General features: G+C 47.4%; 1 protein-coding gene across 3 annotated transcripts in view; it reads left to right on the plus strand.

Annotated features, from left to right (window-relative positions):
- Nucleotides 1–14974: 14974 nt before the first annotated feature.
- The window catches only part of UBE2F (ubiquitin conjugating enzyme E2 F (putative)), a 241232-nt gene continuing 241013 nt past the window's right edge, over nt 14975–15193 (plus strand). For 2 of the 3 annotated variants that reach the window (XM_073646657.1, XM_073646655.1), the window contains exon 1: nt 14975–15174. The gene's annotated coding sequence lies outside the window, so the exon portion shown is untranslated. Of the gene's footprint in view, nt 15179–15193 lie in introns of all 3 variants that reach the window. The other variant, XM_073646656.1, reaches the window with a different exon arrangement.

Genomic DNA, 15193 nt, shown 5'->3' on the forward strand with positions numbered 1-15193 from the left:
CAAAGAACATCATTCCCACTGTCAAGCATGGAGGTGGAAACATTATGTTTTGGGGGTGTTTCTCTGCTAAGGGCACAGGACTACTTCACTGCATCAATGGGAGAATGGATGGAGCCATGTACCATAAAATTCTGAGTGACAATCTCCTTCCCTCCGCCAGGACATTAAAAATGGGTCATGGCTGGTTCTTCCAGCAAGACAATGACCCATAACATACAGCCAAAGCAACAAAGGATTGGCTCAAAAAGAAGCACATTAAGGTCATGGAGTGGCCTAGCCAGTTTCCAGACCTTAATCCCATAGAAAACTTATGGAGGGAGTTGAAGCTCCGAGTTGCCGAGCGACAGCCTCAAAATTCTTAATGATTTACAGATGATCTGCAAAGAGGAGTGGACCAGAATTCCTCTTGACATGTGCGCAACCCTCATCATCAACTACAAATAAGTCTGACTGCTATGCTTGCCAACAAGGGTTTTGCCATCAAGTATTAAGTGTTGTTTGCCAGAGGAATCAAATACTTATTTCTCACTGCAAAATGCAAATAAATTTATCTAATTTATACAATGTGATTTTCTTGATTTTTTTTGGGTTATTCTATCTCTCAATGTTAAAATTGACCTACCCTTAAAATTATAGACTGTTCATGTCTTTGTCAGTGGGCAAACTTACAAAAACAGCAAGGGATCAAATAATTATTATCTTCACTGTATATCGTCCCTTGCATATAATTCCCCTCACTGCCTTACATATCCCCCCCCCCTGTTCAAACTTGTGGGGTTGAACACTTGTCACCATACAGGGGGGCCCTTGACAGGGCCTCCGCGTTTCCCTGCGACTTCCCAGCCCGATGTTCCACTGAAAAACTAAAATTTTGTAGGGACAGGAACCATCTGGTGACTCAAGCATTCCTTTCCTTTGCATTCCTCACCTAGACGAGGCGGTGAATGGTCCGTTACCAACCGAAACTGTCGCCCTAGCAAATAATAGCGTAGGGACTCCAAGGTCCATTTAATAGGCAAGCATTCCTTCTCCACTTCGCTATATTTTTTCTCTGTAATGCTATAAGTTTCCTGCTCAAGTAGGTGACTGGATGTTCATCTCCGTTCACCTCTTGTGACAGAAGGTTTTCTTGAAGTTGGGGCTGATGATGACTGGCTGTCCACACAACGCCAACTTCATGGACTGGAAAGCTTCCTCCGCTTGAGGGTTCCACCGAACCATTAACGACTTACCTTTTAACTAATAAGTCAGGGGCGCCGTTCTCCCAGCAAAGTTAGGTATAAATCGCCGGTAGTATCCGACGATGCCAAGGAAAGCTCTTACTTGTTTAGTACTCACAGGCTTGGGCCAGTTTTGAATGGCCTCGATCTTGTTTATTTGGGGTTTGAAAACCCCACGGCCAATCACGTACCCCAAGTTCCGGGCTTCCTTGAGACCTATCGCACATTATTTTGGGTTCGCTGTCAGGCCTGCTACTCTGAGTGAATCCACTACTGCTTGTACCTGGGACAAGTGGGTCTGCCAATCAGTACTAAAGATGATAATATCATCCAAATATGCAGACACGTACTTCTGATGGGGCTCCAAAACTATGTCCATCAGCCTCTGGAATGTAACTGGGGCCCCATGTAACCCAAAAGGCTAGACAACATAGTGATAGAGGCCCTACGGTGTTATAAAGGTGGTCTTTTCTTTCGCCGACTCTGTCAGAGGCAACTGCAAGTAATCCTTGGCCAGATCGAGCATGGTGAAGTACTGGGCCTGCCCCAGTCTCTCAATCAGCTCGTCCACCCGGGGCATTGGATAAAGGTCAAATTTTGACACCATTCAATTTTCGGAAGTCGTTACAGAATCGTACCGATCTGTCCAGCTTCGGAATCAGTACAATGGGGCTAGCCCACTCACTCCAGGATTCCTTGATTACTCCTAGTTTGAGCAATTGTTTTACTTCTGCTGCAATGGCTTACCTCCAGGCTTCCGGTACACGGTGCAGTTTCATTCGCACTCTCACACGATGCTCGGTGACAATGTCATGTTGGATGACAGAAGTACGGCCTGGCAGTTCGGAGAATACGTCCCCAATCTGCTGCACTAATTTCCGAGCCTCCCACCGCTGATGTTTAGTTAGAGTGTCACTTATTTTTACCTCTTCTCCGGCCTCCTCCCGGGCCGGCGTTGGAGGGTCCACAGACGAAGTTGCATCCGTAATCATACATTCCCGGTCTTCCCGGGCTGGTATACTCTATAATTTACCTCCCCCACCTTTTCCCAGACTTCATATGTCCCTTGCCACTTGGCCAAGAGCTTACTCTCGCAGTGGGCACTAATACCAATACCCGATCCCCTTCTTTAAAGGACCTGACTGTGGCTTTTTTATTATATTTGCGACTCCTGCATATTTGCCATGTGCTCAATTACACTCTTATGTGGAGTCGGCTCCTATTCCCACCTCTTTTTGGGTACGTCCAGCAACCCCCTAGGATGCCTGCCATACAGTAGCTCAAAGGGTGAGAACCCCGTGGAAGTCTGTGGTACCTCACGAATGGCAAACATCAAATAGGGCAGTCCCAATCCCTCCCATCCTTGGAAACCACCTTTTTTAGCATGGACTTGAGGGTTTTATTAAACCGCTCGACTAAACCGTCGGTCTGTGGATGGTACACCGACGTGCGCAACTGTTTTATTTTCAGCAGCTTACACAGTTCCTTCGTCACCTTGGACATAAAAGGAGTCCCCTGATCTGTAAGGATCTCCTTAGGCAGCCCAAGGCGACAGAACATGGCAAACAGCTCCCGTGCAATAAATTTAGCCGAGGTGTGGCATAGCGGAATGGTCTCTGGGTAACGGGTGGCATAATCGATGACCACAAGTATGTGTTGGCGGCCACGAGCGGACTTTACAATGGGCCCCACCAAATCTATCGTAATCTGTTCAAAAGGAACCTCTATAACTGGCAGAGATACCAAGGGGCTACGGAAGCTTGTGTGGGTGTGGTCAGCTGACATGCCAGGCAAGATTCATAATACCTCTGTACGTCAGAATAAATCCCAGGCCAAAAGAACCGCTGCAATATCTGCAATATGCGCTCTTGTGTCTTTTTAACCCCTAGATGCCCCCCCAGCAGGTGTGTGTGGGCCATCTCGAGTACCGCCTGACGGTGTGACTAAGGCACTTTTAGTTGTTCCACGACCTCGTCCCGCATCTTGTCAACCCTATAGAGTAAATCTTGGTTGACCACCATGCGCGGAAAAACTGTCTCTGCACCCGGTTGCTGAGCCACCCTATTCACCTCTATTACCCTATCGCGTACCCAGGTCAGGGTAGGATCCTGTAGCTGAGCCGTCCCAAACGCTCCCCGAGACACTTCCAGCTCTGGGATCGATGGGGTCTCCTTGACCTCTCTTGCCAATACCTCTAGGGGAAACCTATCGGGTTCACACTCTGTCCCTAGGATGGCGACCCCTACAGCAGGTATCCCTGACTCATACTTCTGTATGTGATGAGTTTAGCATCATAGTATATCATTTTAGGTGGTGCCCTTGTCGAGCCCAGGGGATGGGGATGACTCGGCGCCCGGGCCTTGTTGCCTGATTTTGGGGGATGTTGTGGTAGTCGGCTCACAGGCCCATACCCTGGGCCTCTCTTTAAAAGAAAGGGGTGGATAATTATGGTTATAAGTTCGTGACACCACCTGTGGTGTCTGGTGAGAATCACCAGCGCTGCGGGAGCCCACTGACGCCGGTGTTAAGGCAGCTTGCGTGGTATAGCTCCCCACAGGTGGAGCTAGGCCTCAGGGCAGCGGGGAAGAAAGGATGCAGGACAGATGGGACCCAGCCGGGTCAGAGCAAGAACAGGGACAGACACAATAGTCACTTCAGTACCTTTTACTGATGTTATTCAAGGCACAATCCGGAGCACTGTAGGGTGAAGGGTGCATATCAGGATCCTCCCAAGTGAGCGGGTATAGGGCCTCCTGTTTCTTGCCTTTGTGTAGTAAGTTTCTGACCTGCCTGGAGCTAGGCCTAACTTTGTTTCTGTCCTGAACCGGCTGACTTTGTGGTAGGGCCTTCTCTTGGAGTAAACACTCCCAGCTTGCGGGGCCTCCGTGACTCCTGGCTCTGGTACGTATCAGCTCTTGGGTGATCCTGGGACCTGAAGTCTTCCAGGGGTCTCCGGTTGTCTCTACAGGGAGGGTATACGACCCTGTAGACGCGGACCCGGTGTCCGGTATATGTTTTCTGGGGTGAGCTTGTACAGCTCCTCTGCCCCCAATGCTACTTACTCCTCTAGCCTTCGGCCTACTCGGGGCCCTCACTAGGCTATACACACTGGCAGCTAGCTGGCTTCTTCTTCTGCCGCTCTCTGAGCGTCGGCACGCTCCTAGCTCACTAACCTGAGCTACAACTGACTCTGACTGTGCTCCACTGCAGGATGGCTTTTGCAGGAGCTCCTCTCAACAGGCTTCCTTCTACAGACTGGATTCTCTCAGACTGGAACTAGCTCTGTCTCCTGAGGAAACTGTTCTCCAGACTGGACTGAACTGCCTAGCTCCACCTTCTCTATTTATATCACTAACGGGCTCCCTCTGGTGGTCTGAGGTGGAAGGTGGAGGTGTGTGTGTGCTGTGGGGGCCTCTTGTGGAGGAATCCATTTATGCACCCCTCCAGGATCTGTGGCTCCAAGCGCAGCAGGGCGCCACACCCTCCGCCCTCTTTTCCTCTACCAGGTATCCCTGACTCGGGATCTTCAGGTTCCACACCCGGACACATCTTTATTCTGGGAGGGTTCATTTTACTTTACCACAAGGACCAAAACAGTGACAAATCTCTTCCCAGCACAGTCCTGTAAGGAAGAGTCTTTACCACTCCCACCACATGCTTAACCTCTCCACACGGAGTGGAAAAGGTAACCTCCGCCGTCGGATACTCGAGGAGGTCGCCATGTATGCACACGACCTCGACTTTACCCCCAGTGGGTTCTAACCCAGATATCAATCACCCATGGACGAGGGTCAGTAGGCTCCCTGAGTCCAAGAGAGCCTCAGCTCGATGTCCATTGATGCGCACCTGGCACAGATGGGGTTCACCCATTGTACCGACGGGGTCCGCGGTATAGACGGTCCGAGCATACATAGACACCCGGAAGTTAAACCCGCAGTCCATGGGTTCAGCAGTCAGGGGGCACTTAGCAGCCAAATGTCCTGGCCCTTGGCATCACAAGCACATAATAGCAGTGGCACCGCCAGACGTCGAGACCGATTTAGGGGAAACTGGTCTCCTGCCACCCTCACTCCGGGGTACCCCCTCAGTGTAGCCTTGGTTCTTACTGTCCCCAGCAGAGGAATGTGACCCTTTCTCAGGCTTGCAGGGGCCGGCATGCCATTCGCATTGCGGCAGAGTCCCGTACAAAGTCCTGAGTGTCTGTATACCGCTCGATCAGGCTAACCACCTGGTCCAGGTTACCCGGGTCCCCTTGCCCCACCCAACGCCGTATGGCTGCTGGCAGAGTTCGCACCAGCCGGTCCACCACCACCCTCTCTACCATTTGGGCTGGGCTCAAGGTCTCAGGCTGGAGCCACTTTTTGACCAACTGTAACAAGTCATATGCCTGAGGGTCGGGACTCTGCAAAGGATCACTGGTACACGCGTTGTGCCCGCACATAAATGTTAACCCCCAGTCAGGCAAGGATCTCACCTTTCAGTTTCCCGTAGTTCAAGGCATCCTCCCGGGTGAGGTCAAAGTATGCCTTCTGGGCATCTGTCATCAGGAACGGGGCCACAACCTCAGCCCACAGAGCAATTGGCAAGCTCTCTCGCTCCGCTGTGCGTTCAAACACTGTGAGGAAAGCTTCCATGTTGTCCTCAGGACTCAACTTCCTCAGTGCTGACCTGACTTTGTCCTGGGCCTCAGAATGAATCGGGGTCGGTGCTGGGGGCGTCTCTCGCAGAGCAGCAATCTGTCGTAAAATCAGTTCATTAGTTTTCTGCTGTTGTTGATACAGTAGCTGCTGGTGATGATTTTGCTGTTGCTGCAGCTGCTGCTGGGTGAGTACCAACTGCTTTAGTAACTCCTCCATGTTGCCAGCTGGCCCAAGCTGTAGCTTTGCAGGCTTGACCACAGAGATGCAGTTTTTGGGGTATGCCTCAGTTCACACTGCCCGCATTCTCCACCATACTGTAGTGTGGCAGTATTCACACTGTGATTTAATGAGGCAGTGACCCAGTAAAGTTCAACTTAAATGTCTTTATTCTTGAAAAACTCACAAAGTAAAGGTAAACGGTATCCTCCAGATCACAGCCGGGTCATAACACAGTCCTTCTCCAAACCCGTTACCGTGGGCGATGGCACCGCCGTGTCGCACTGAGGAGCACCAGGAGTTTTGCTTCCCTTGGCTCTGTGTCCAGCTTCATACAGGCCTGTGTTGCAGAGCCACCTGCTCTGCAGCTTGTAGACAAAACACTGATCCACTCGAACCTTTGCTGCAGGTTTTTAAATGAACACTGTGGACATGAGCCACATGCAAGACCCGGGCTGGAGGGAGTGAACCGCCCCACTGCCATCCTGTAGTCCACTCCAAGAATAAAAGCCCATGCTGGGTTTTACTAAATCTGTCTTGGTCAAATAGCTTGACCAAGTCCAAACTTACTTTTATCCTGCACTGCAACCATAGGCTTGCTTGTGATTGCAATGCACTCCAGCGGGTTCAATATGCTTCTATGCACATTCTGGGGGATATATATCGTCCCTCGCATATAATTCCCCTCACTGCCTCACAGTGTGTACATATGTATATATATATATATATATATATATATATATATATATATATTATGACAGATTCACTGGTATGGCATATGAGGGGAGGTATGTGTCGCACAGGTTGCTAGCCTGTGTGAACTGAAACCAATGGATTTTCTGCCAGCATGTTATATGCTGGGGGTTTAACTCACTTAAAGGGTGTGGTTTCAGGGGAATGACATAGTGATGGGAGGGATGTCATTCCCTATACCTCCACCTCCAGGTGTGGCTGAGCAAAGTTTAAATGTTTTGTCCTGCTTTTTTTTTCTTTGAGTTGTGTTTGGAGAGGCAAGGTCTCCAGACTGGACAGCCATAGCTCAGGAGGGAGCTGAAGGTTGGACGTAACCTGTGTGTGCGACCCATACACACATGTATGGACTGTGCTATAGTTTATCTTTGGTTTTTGTGGCTTAGCCAAGTAAGGCTGTATTTATTTTGCTGGAGTGCAGAGCTTTATGCTGCTAATAAAGCCTGCAAAGAAAACCCGGGTTCCTGAGTCTACTTCCGGAAGCGGTGGAGCGAGTCGACCTACCACAATATATATATATACTGTATATATATATATATATATATATATATATATATATATATATATATATACACACCATATACTGTATATATGGCACTGTGATATATATATACACTGTGTCACACGCGTGTGTGTGTGTATATAGTGTGTGTGTGTATACACTGCTCAAAAAAATAAAGGGAACACTCAAATAACACATCCTAGATTTGAATGAATGAAATATTCTCATTGAATACTTTGTTCTGTACAAAGTTGAATGTGCTGACAACAAAATCACACAAAAATCATCAATGGAAATTTAATTTATTAACCAATGGAGGCCTGGATTTGGAGTCACCCCCAAAATTAAAGTGGGAAAACACACTACAGGCTGATCCAACTTTGATGTAATGTCCTTAAAACAAGTCAAAATGAGGCTCAGTATTGTGTGTGGCCTCCACGTGCCTGTATGACCTCCCTACAACACCTGGGCATGCTCCTGATGAGGTTGCGGATGGTCTCCTGTGGGATCTTCTCTCAGACCTGGACTAAAGCATCCGCCAACTCCTGGACAGTCTGTGGTGCAAAGTGACGTTGGTGGATGGAGCGAGACATGATGTACCAGATGTGCTAAATCGGATTCAGGTCTGGGGAACAGGCGGGCCAGTCCATAGCTTCAATGCCTTCATCTTGCAAGAACTGCTGACACACTCCAGCCACATGAGGTCTGGCATTGTCCTGCATTAGGAGGAACCCAGGGCCAACAGCACCAGCATATGGTCTCACAAGGGGTCTGAGGATCTCATATCGGTACCTAATGGCAGTCAGGCTACCTCTGGCGAGCACATGGAGGGCTGTGCAGCCCTACAAAGAAATGCCACCCCACACCATTACTGACCCGCTGCCAAACCGGTCATGCTGAAGGATGTTGAAGGCAGCAGATCGCTCTACACGGTGTCTCCAGACTCTGTCATGTCTGTCACATGTGCTCAGTGTGAACCTGCTTTCATCTGTGAAGAGCACAGGGCGCCAGTGGCGACTTTGCCAATCCTGGTGTTCTGTGGCAAATGCCAAGCGTCCTGCACGGTGTTGGGCTGTGAACACAACCCCCATCTGTGGACGTCGGGCCCTCATACCATCCTCATGGAGTCGGTTTCTAACCGTTTGTGCAGACACATGCACATTTGTGGCCTGCTGGAGCTCATTTTGCAGGGCTCTGGCAGTGCTCCTCCTGTTCCTACTTGCACAAAGGCGGAGGTAGCGGTCCTGCTGCTGGGTTGTTGCCCTCCTACGGCCCCCTCCACGTCTCCTGGTGTACTGGCCTGTCTCCTAATAGTGCCTCCAGCCTCTGGACACTACATTGACAGACACAGCAAACCTTCTTGCCACAGCTCGCATTGATGTGCCATCCTGGATGAGCTGCACTACCTGAGCAACTTCTGTGGGTTGTAGAGTCCGTCTCATGCTACCACGAGTGTGAAAGCACAGCCAACATTCAAAAGTGACCAAAACATCAGCTAGAAAGCATTGGTACTGAGATGTGGTCTGTGGTCCCCATTGCAGAACCACTCCTTTATTGATGGTGTCTTGATAATTGCCAATAATTTCCATCTATTGTCTATTCCATTTGCACAACAGCATGTGAAATTGATTGTCAATCAATGTTGCTTCCTAAGTGGACAGTTTGATTTCACAGAAGTTTTATTTACTTGGAGTTATTTTCTGTTGTTTAAGTGTTCCCTTTATTTTTTTGAGCAGTGTATATTCAGAGTCACGTCCACAACACAAAGCACGGGAAGATATACGCTTGTTTTGTAGACTTTAAAAAGGCCTTCGACTCAATATGGCACCCGGGCCTGTTCCTGAAACTGCTGGAGAGCGGAATAGGAGGAAAGACTTATGATGTCCTCAAAAGCTCCTACACTGAGAACCGCTGCAGCATGAGGGTGAACAGGAAAAGAACGGCTGATTTCCAGCAGTGCTGAGGAGTCAGACACGGCTGCAGCCTAAGTCCAATGCTCTTCAATATGTACATCAATGAGGTGGCCAATGCTCTGGAATCCTCTGTGGCATGAGGTCTCACACTCCATGACACCCAGATGAAATTCCTGCTGTATGCAGATGACCTACTGCTGCTGTTAGCAACCGAAAAGGGTCTCCAAGACCACCTGAAAATCTTGGAGAAATTCGGCTCCACATGGGTATTACTCATCAGCCCAAACAAAACCAACATCATGGTGTTCCAGACGAGAAAGACAAGATTGGACCAACACCCTTCATTCGAACTAAACATCTGCGATCTTACAGAAACTGACAACCACACCTACCTGGGCCAAGAAATTCACCAGTCAGGGTGCTTCAAACACGCCATAGAGACCCTGAAGGACAAGGCCAGCAAAACCGTCTATGCCATCCATAGGAAAGTCCACCATCTGAAGCCGCCAGTGAGGGTCTGACAAAAAATCTTTGATGCCATCATCACCCCAATCCTCCTGTACGGCAGCAAAGTCTGGGGACCTTACACATCCAGCCCAACAGAAATATTAAACTTGGAATTCTGTAAGCACCTTCTCCAGGTCCATCGGAGCACCATCAACAGTGCATGTCGGGCTGAGCTGAGCAGATTCCCACTATACCTAGCAGTTCTGAAGAGGACGCTGTCCTTCCAGGCTCACCTACATAGTAGCAATCCAAGCTTGCATGACCATAAAGCCCTGCTACATGTAAAGGGGTCAAACAAACCAGGACTCCCGGAGCAACTCACTCAAACCCACCCTGACCAAACTCAACCTGACCGAAACAACAACCACAGCAGCCTGACAAAAGCCAGAATCAGGAAGATGATAGACGAGGGCAAGGAGAGATTTGTCAGTGATTGGAGGAACGATATCATCGCCTCACAGAAACTGACCATTTACCGGAGTCTACAGAGAGACTACAGACTGGCTCCATATCTGACCATGTACCGGACCCCAGAAACCGCCAGATCCTGAGCGGCTATAGACTCAGTGCCCACAATCTGGCCATCGAGGTCGGCTGGCACAGACAGAGCTACAAGCCCAGAGAGGACAGACTGTGCCCACACTGTGACCGGCAGTAAGGGACACTCACTTCAGATCCATGAAGGAGGAAGATAAAACATACACTGCACAAAAAAATAAAGGGAATACTCAAATAACACATCCTAGATCTGAATGAATGAAATATTGTCATTGAATACTTTGTTCTGTACAAAGTTGAATGTGCTGACAACAAAATCACACAAAAATCATCAATGGAAATTAAATTTATTAACCAATGGAGGCCTGGATTTGGAGTCACCCCCCAAAATTAAAGTGGAAAAACACACTACAGGCTGATCCAACTTTGATGTTATGTCCTTAAAACAAGTCAAAATGAGGCTCAGTATTGTGTGTGACCTCCACGTGCCTGTATGACCTCCCTACAATGTGAGGGCATGCTCCTGATGAGGTTGCGGATGGTCTCCTGTGGGATCTCCTCCCAGACCTGGACTAAAGCATCCGCCAACTCCTGGACAGTCTGTGGTGCAAAGTGACGTTGGTGGATGGAGCGAGACATGATGTCCCAGATGTGCTCAATCGGATTCAGGTCTGGGGAACTGGCGGACCAGTCCATAGCTTCAATGCCTTCATCTTGCAGGAACTGCTGACACACTCCAGCCACATGAGGTCTAGCATTGTCCTGCATTAGGAGGAACCCAGGGCCAACCGCACTAGCATATGGTCTCACAAGGGGTCTGAGGATCTCATCTCGGTACCTAATGGCAGTCAGGCTACCTCTGGCGAGCACATGGAGGGCTGTGCGGCCCTGCAAAGAAATGTCACCCCACACCATTACTGACCCACTGCCAAACCGGTCATGCTGAAGGATGTTTCAGGCAGCAGATCGCTCTCCATGGTGTTTCCAGACTCTGTCATGTCTGTCACATGTGCTCAGTGTGAACCTGCTTTCATCTGTGAAGAGCACAGGGCGCCAGTGGAGACTTTGCCAATCCTGGTGTTCTGTGGCAAATGCCAAGCATCCTGCACGGTGTTGGACTGTGAGCACAACCCCCATCTGTGAACGTCGGGCCCTCATACCACCCTCATGGAGTCGGTTTCTAACCGTTTGTGCAGACACATGCACATTTGTGGCCTGCTGGAGGTCATTTTGCAGGGCTCAGGCAATGCTCCTCCTGTTCCTCCTTGCACAAAGATGGAGGTAGCAGTCCTGCTGCTGTGTTGTTGCCCTCCTACGGCCCCTTCCACATCTCCTGGTGTACTGGCCTGTCTCCTGGTAGCTCCTCCAGCCTCTGGACACTACGCTGACAGACACAGCAAACCTTCTTGCCACAGCTCACATTTATGTGCCATCCTGGATGAGCTGCACTACCTGAGCAACTTCTGTGGGTTGTAGAGTGCCTCTCATGCTACCACGAGTGTGAAAGCACAGCCAACATTCAAAAGTGACCAAAACATCAGCCAGAAAGCATTGGTACTAAGATGTGCTCTGTGGTCCCCACCTGCAGAACGACTCCTTTATTGAGGGTGTCTTGATAATTGGTAATAATTTCCATATATTGTCTATTCCATTTGCACAACAGCATGTGAAATTGATTGTCAATCAGTGTTGCTTCCTAAGTGGACAGTTTGTTTTCACAGAAGTTTGATTTACTTGGAGTTATATTCTGTTGTTTAAAGATTTTTCTGTATTTTCATGACTTTGAAAATTGTACATTCACACTGAAGGCATCAAAACTATGAATTAACACATGTGGAATTATATACTTAACAAAAAAAGTGTGAAACAACTGAAAATATGTCTTATATTCTAGGTTCTTCAAAGTAGCCACCTTTTGCTTTGATGACTGCTTTGCACACTCTTGGCATTCTCTTGATGAGCTTCAACAGGTAGTCACCGGAAATGGTTTTCACTTCACAGGTGTGCCCTGTCAGGTTTAATAAGTGGGATTTCTTGCCTTATAAATGGGATTGGGACCATCAGTTGTGTTGTGCAGAATTCAGGTGGATACACAGCTGATAGTCCTACTGAATAGACTGTTAGAATCTGTATTATGGTAAGAAAAAAGCAGCTAAGTAAAGAAAAACGAGTGGCCATCATTACTTTAAGAAATGAAGGTCAGTCAGTCCGAAAAATTGGGCAAACTTTGAAAGTGTCCCCAAGTGCAGTTGCAAAAACCATCAAGCTCTACAAAGAAACTGGCTCACATGAGGACCGCCCCAGGAAAGGAAGACCAAGAGTCACCTCTGCTTCTGAGGATAAGTTTATCAGCCTCAGAAATCGCAGGTTAACAGCAGCTCAGATTAGCGACCAGGTCAATGCCACACAGAGTTCTAGCAGCAGACACATCTCTACAACAACTTTTAAGAGGAGACTTTGTGCAGCAGGCCTTCATGGTAAAATAGCTGCTAGGAAACCACTGCTAAGGACAGGCAACAAGCAGAAGAGACTTATTTGGGCTAAAGAACACAACGAATGGACATTAGACCAGTGGAAATCTGTGCTTTGGTCTGATGAGTCCAAATTTGAGATCTTTGGTTCCAAGCACCGTGTCTTTGTGCGACGCAGAAAAGGTGAATGGATGGACTCTACATGCCTGGTTCCCACTGTGAAGCATGGAGGAGGAGGTGTGATGGTGTGGGGGTGCTTTGCTGGTGACACTGTTGGGGATTTATTCAAAATTGAAGGCATACTGAACCAGCATGACTACCATAGCATCTTGCAGCGGCATGCTATTCCATCCGGTTTGCGTTTAGTTGGACCATCATTTATTTTTCAACAGGACAATGACCCCAAACACACCTCCAGGCTGTGTAAGGGCTATTTGACCAAGAAGGGGAGTGATGGGGTGGTACGCCAGATGACCTGGCCTCCACAGTCACCAGACCTGAACCCAATCAAGATGGTTTGGGGTGAGCTGGACCGCAGAGTGAAGGCAAAAGGGTCAAGAAGTGCTAAGCATCTCTGGGAACTCCTTCAAGATTGTTGGAAGACCATTTCTGGTGACTACCTCTTGAAGCTCATCAAGAGAATGCCAAGAGTGTGCAAAGCAGTCATCAAAGCAAAAGGTGGCTACTTTGCAGAACCTAGAATATAAGACATATTTTCAGTTGTTTCACACTTTTTTTGTTAAGTATATAATTCCACATGTGTTAATTCATAGTTTTGATGCCTTCAGTGTGAATGTACAATTTTCATCGTCATGAAAATACAGAAAAATCTTTAAATGAGAAAGTGTGTCAAAACTTTTGGTCTGTACTGTATATGCTGTGTATGTATATATATATATATATATATATATGTTGTGTCGGTATGTATATATATATATATATATATATATATATATATATATATATATACAGGGTGGTCCAAAAGTATGTGGACAGAAAATAATAACATTTATTTTGATTTATAAGTAAATATAATTTTATAATCACAAGCATAACATTGACTATTCAATTTTATTCTGAACAATAATACAAAAGCCCTTAAATTTTAATAACGCAGGTGCTCAAACTGTTTTCCATTACAATTTGCACAGCTTTGAAGTCGCCTCTTGCGCTTCGACAAACTTTTTTGCACAAGTCTCTTTGGGTATTAATTTCTTGAAATGCATCTCTTATGTAATTTTTCAAATCACTGACACTTTTTGGTTTTCGACTATAAACTTTGTCCTTGAGTACTCCCCAAAAGAAAAAATCCATTGGGGTCAAGTCTGGTGAACGTGCCGGCCAATCAAGTGGGCCTCTTCGGTCAATCCATTTATTAGGAAATGTCTCATCAAGATTCTCGCGGGCTGCTCTTGAATAATGTGGAGGGGCCCCATCTTGTTGGAAATAAAGGTCATTTGAATTAGGCTGTTGCTGTAACTGGGGAACAACTTGATTCATTAGAATTTCAAGATACTTATCTCCTGTGACTGTTCCATCAAAAAATATTGGTCCTAAAACACCAAAACTTGAAATACCACCCCAAACATTGACACCAGGCTCATTTAGTTGTTGATCTAATGTTAAATGCATGTTCTCATTATACCAGTAAATACAATTATGTCTGTTAATATGGCCGGATAATTTGAAAGAAGCTTCATCACTCCACATAATGTTATCTAAAATTACTGGATTTTCTTAAATTTCGTTAAGCATAATCTCACTAAATTGCAGCCGCCTGTCTGGATCATCCTCCAATAAACCATGAATTAGACGTGGACGATCAGCTTTCCACCCAATAGATTTCAGGATTCACATGATAGAAGCTCGTGAAATTCCCGATTCCAAAGAGGCTCTTCTGTGGACTTTTTTGGACTCTGAACAAATGTTTCAGCAACAAGTTGTTTATTATCTTCTGTACAGACTGTTTTGGGTCGAGCAGTTTTTGGAGCATTAAGGATGGAGCCAGTGGCATTGAATTTGTGAATTTGTCACGAATGTGGTAAATGGTTTGTCTCTTTGGGGCTTGAGTACCAAATGTTTATATGCTGTGTAGGTATGTGTATATGTATATATATATATATATATATATATTTGTATGTCTATATATATATATATATGCACATACACACACACAGCAGCGCACACATAGCTCTCTGGATGATGAATGGAGCACGTGACCTCCCGCCCTGCCGGCATTCTGTTCCCTCCCACACACGCATATGACTGATCACATGGACATGACGTCACCGAAGGTCCTTTAGCTTCCTAGGATTTAGCTTTTACCGAAAGAAGATGGCGTCCTTGGTGCAGAAGTGAGGAGCGGGCCGGCTTCCCTAACACCCAGTACAGCCGCGCTGGTGTAGCGGAACCTGACGGAGCCGGGAGCTCATTCCCCGGAGCAGAGGCCGGCTGAAGGCAGGTGATAGTCCGCGGG

This window comes from Phyllobates terribilis, unplaced genomic scaffold (assembly GCF_046119375.1).
Source record: "Phyllobates terribilis strain yellow unplaced genomic scaffold, ASM4611937v1 Scaffold_9__5_contigs__length_417890890, whole genome shotgun sequence".
NCBI lineage: Eukaryota > Metazoa > Chordata > Amphibia > Anura > Dendrobatidae > Phyllobates > Phyllobates terribilis.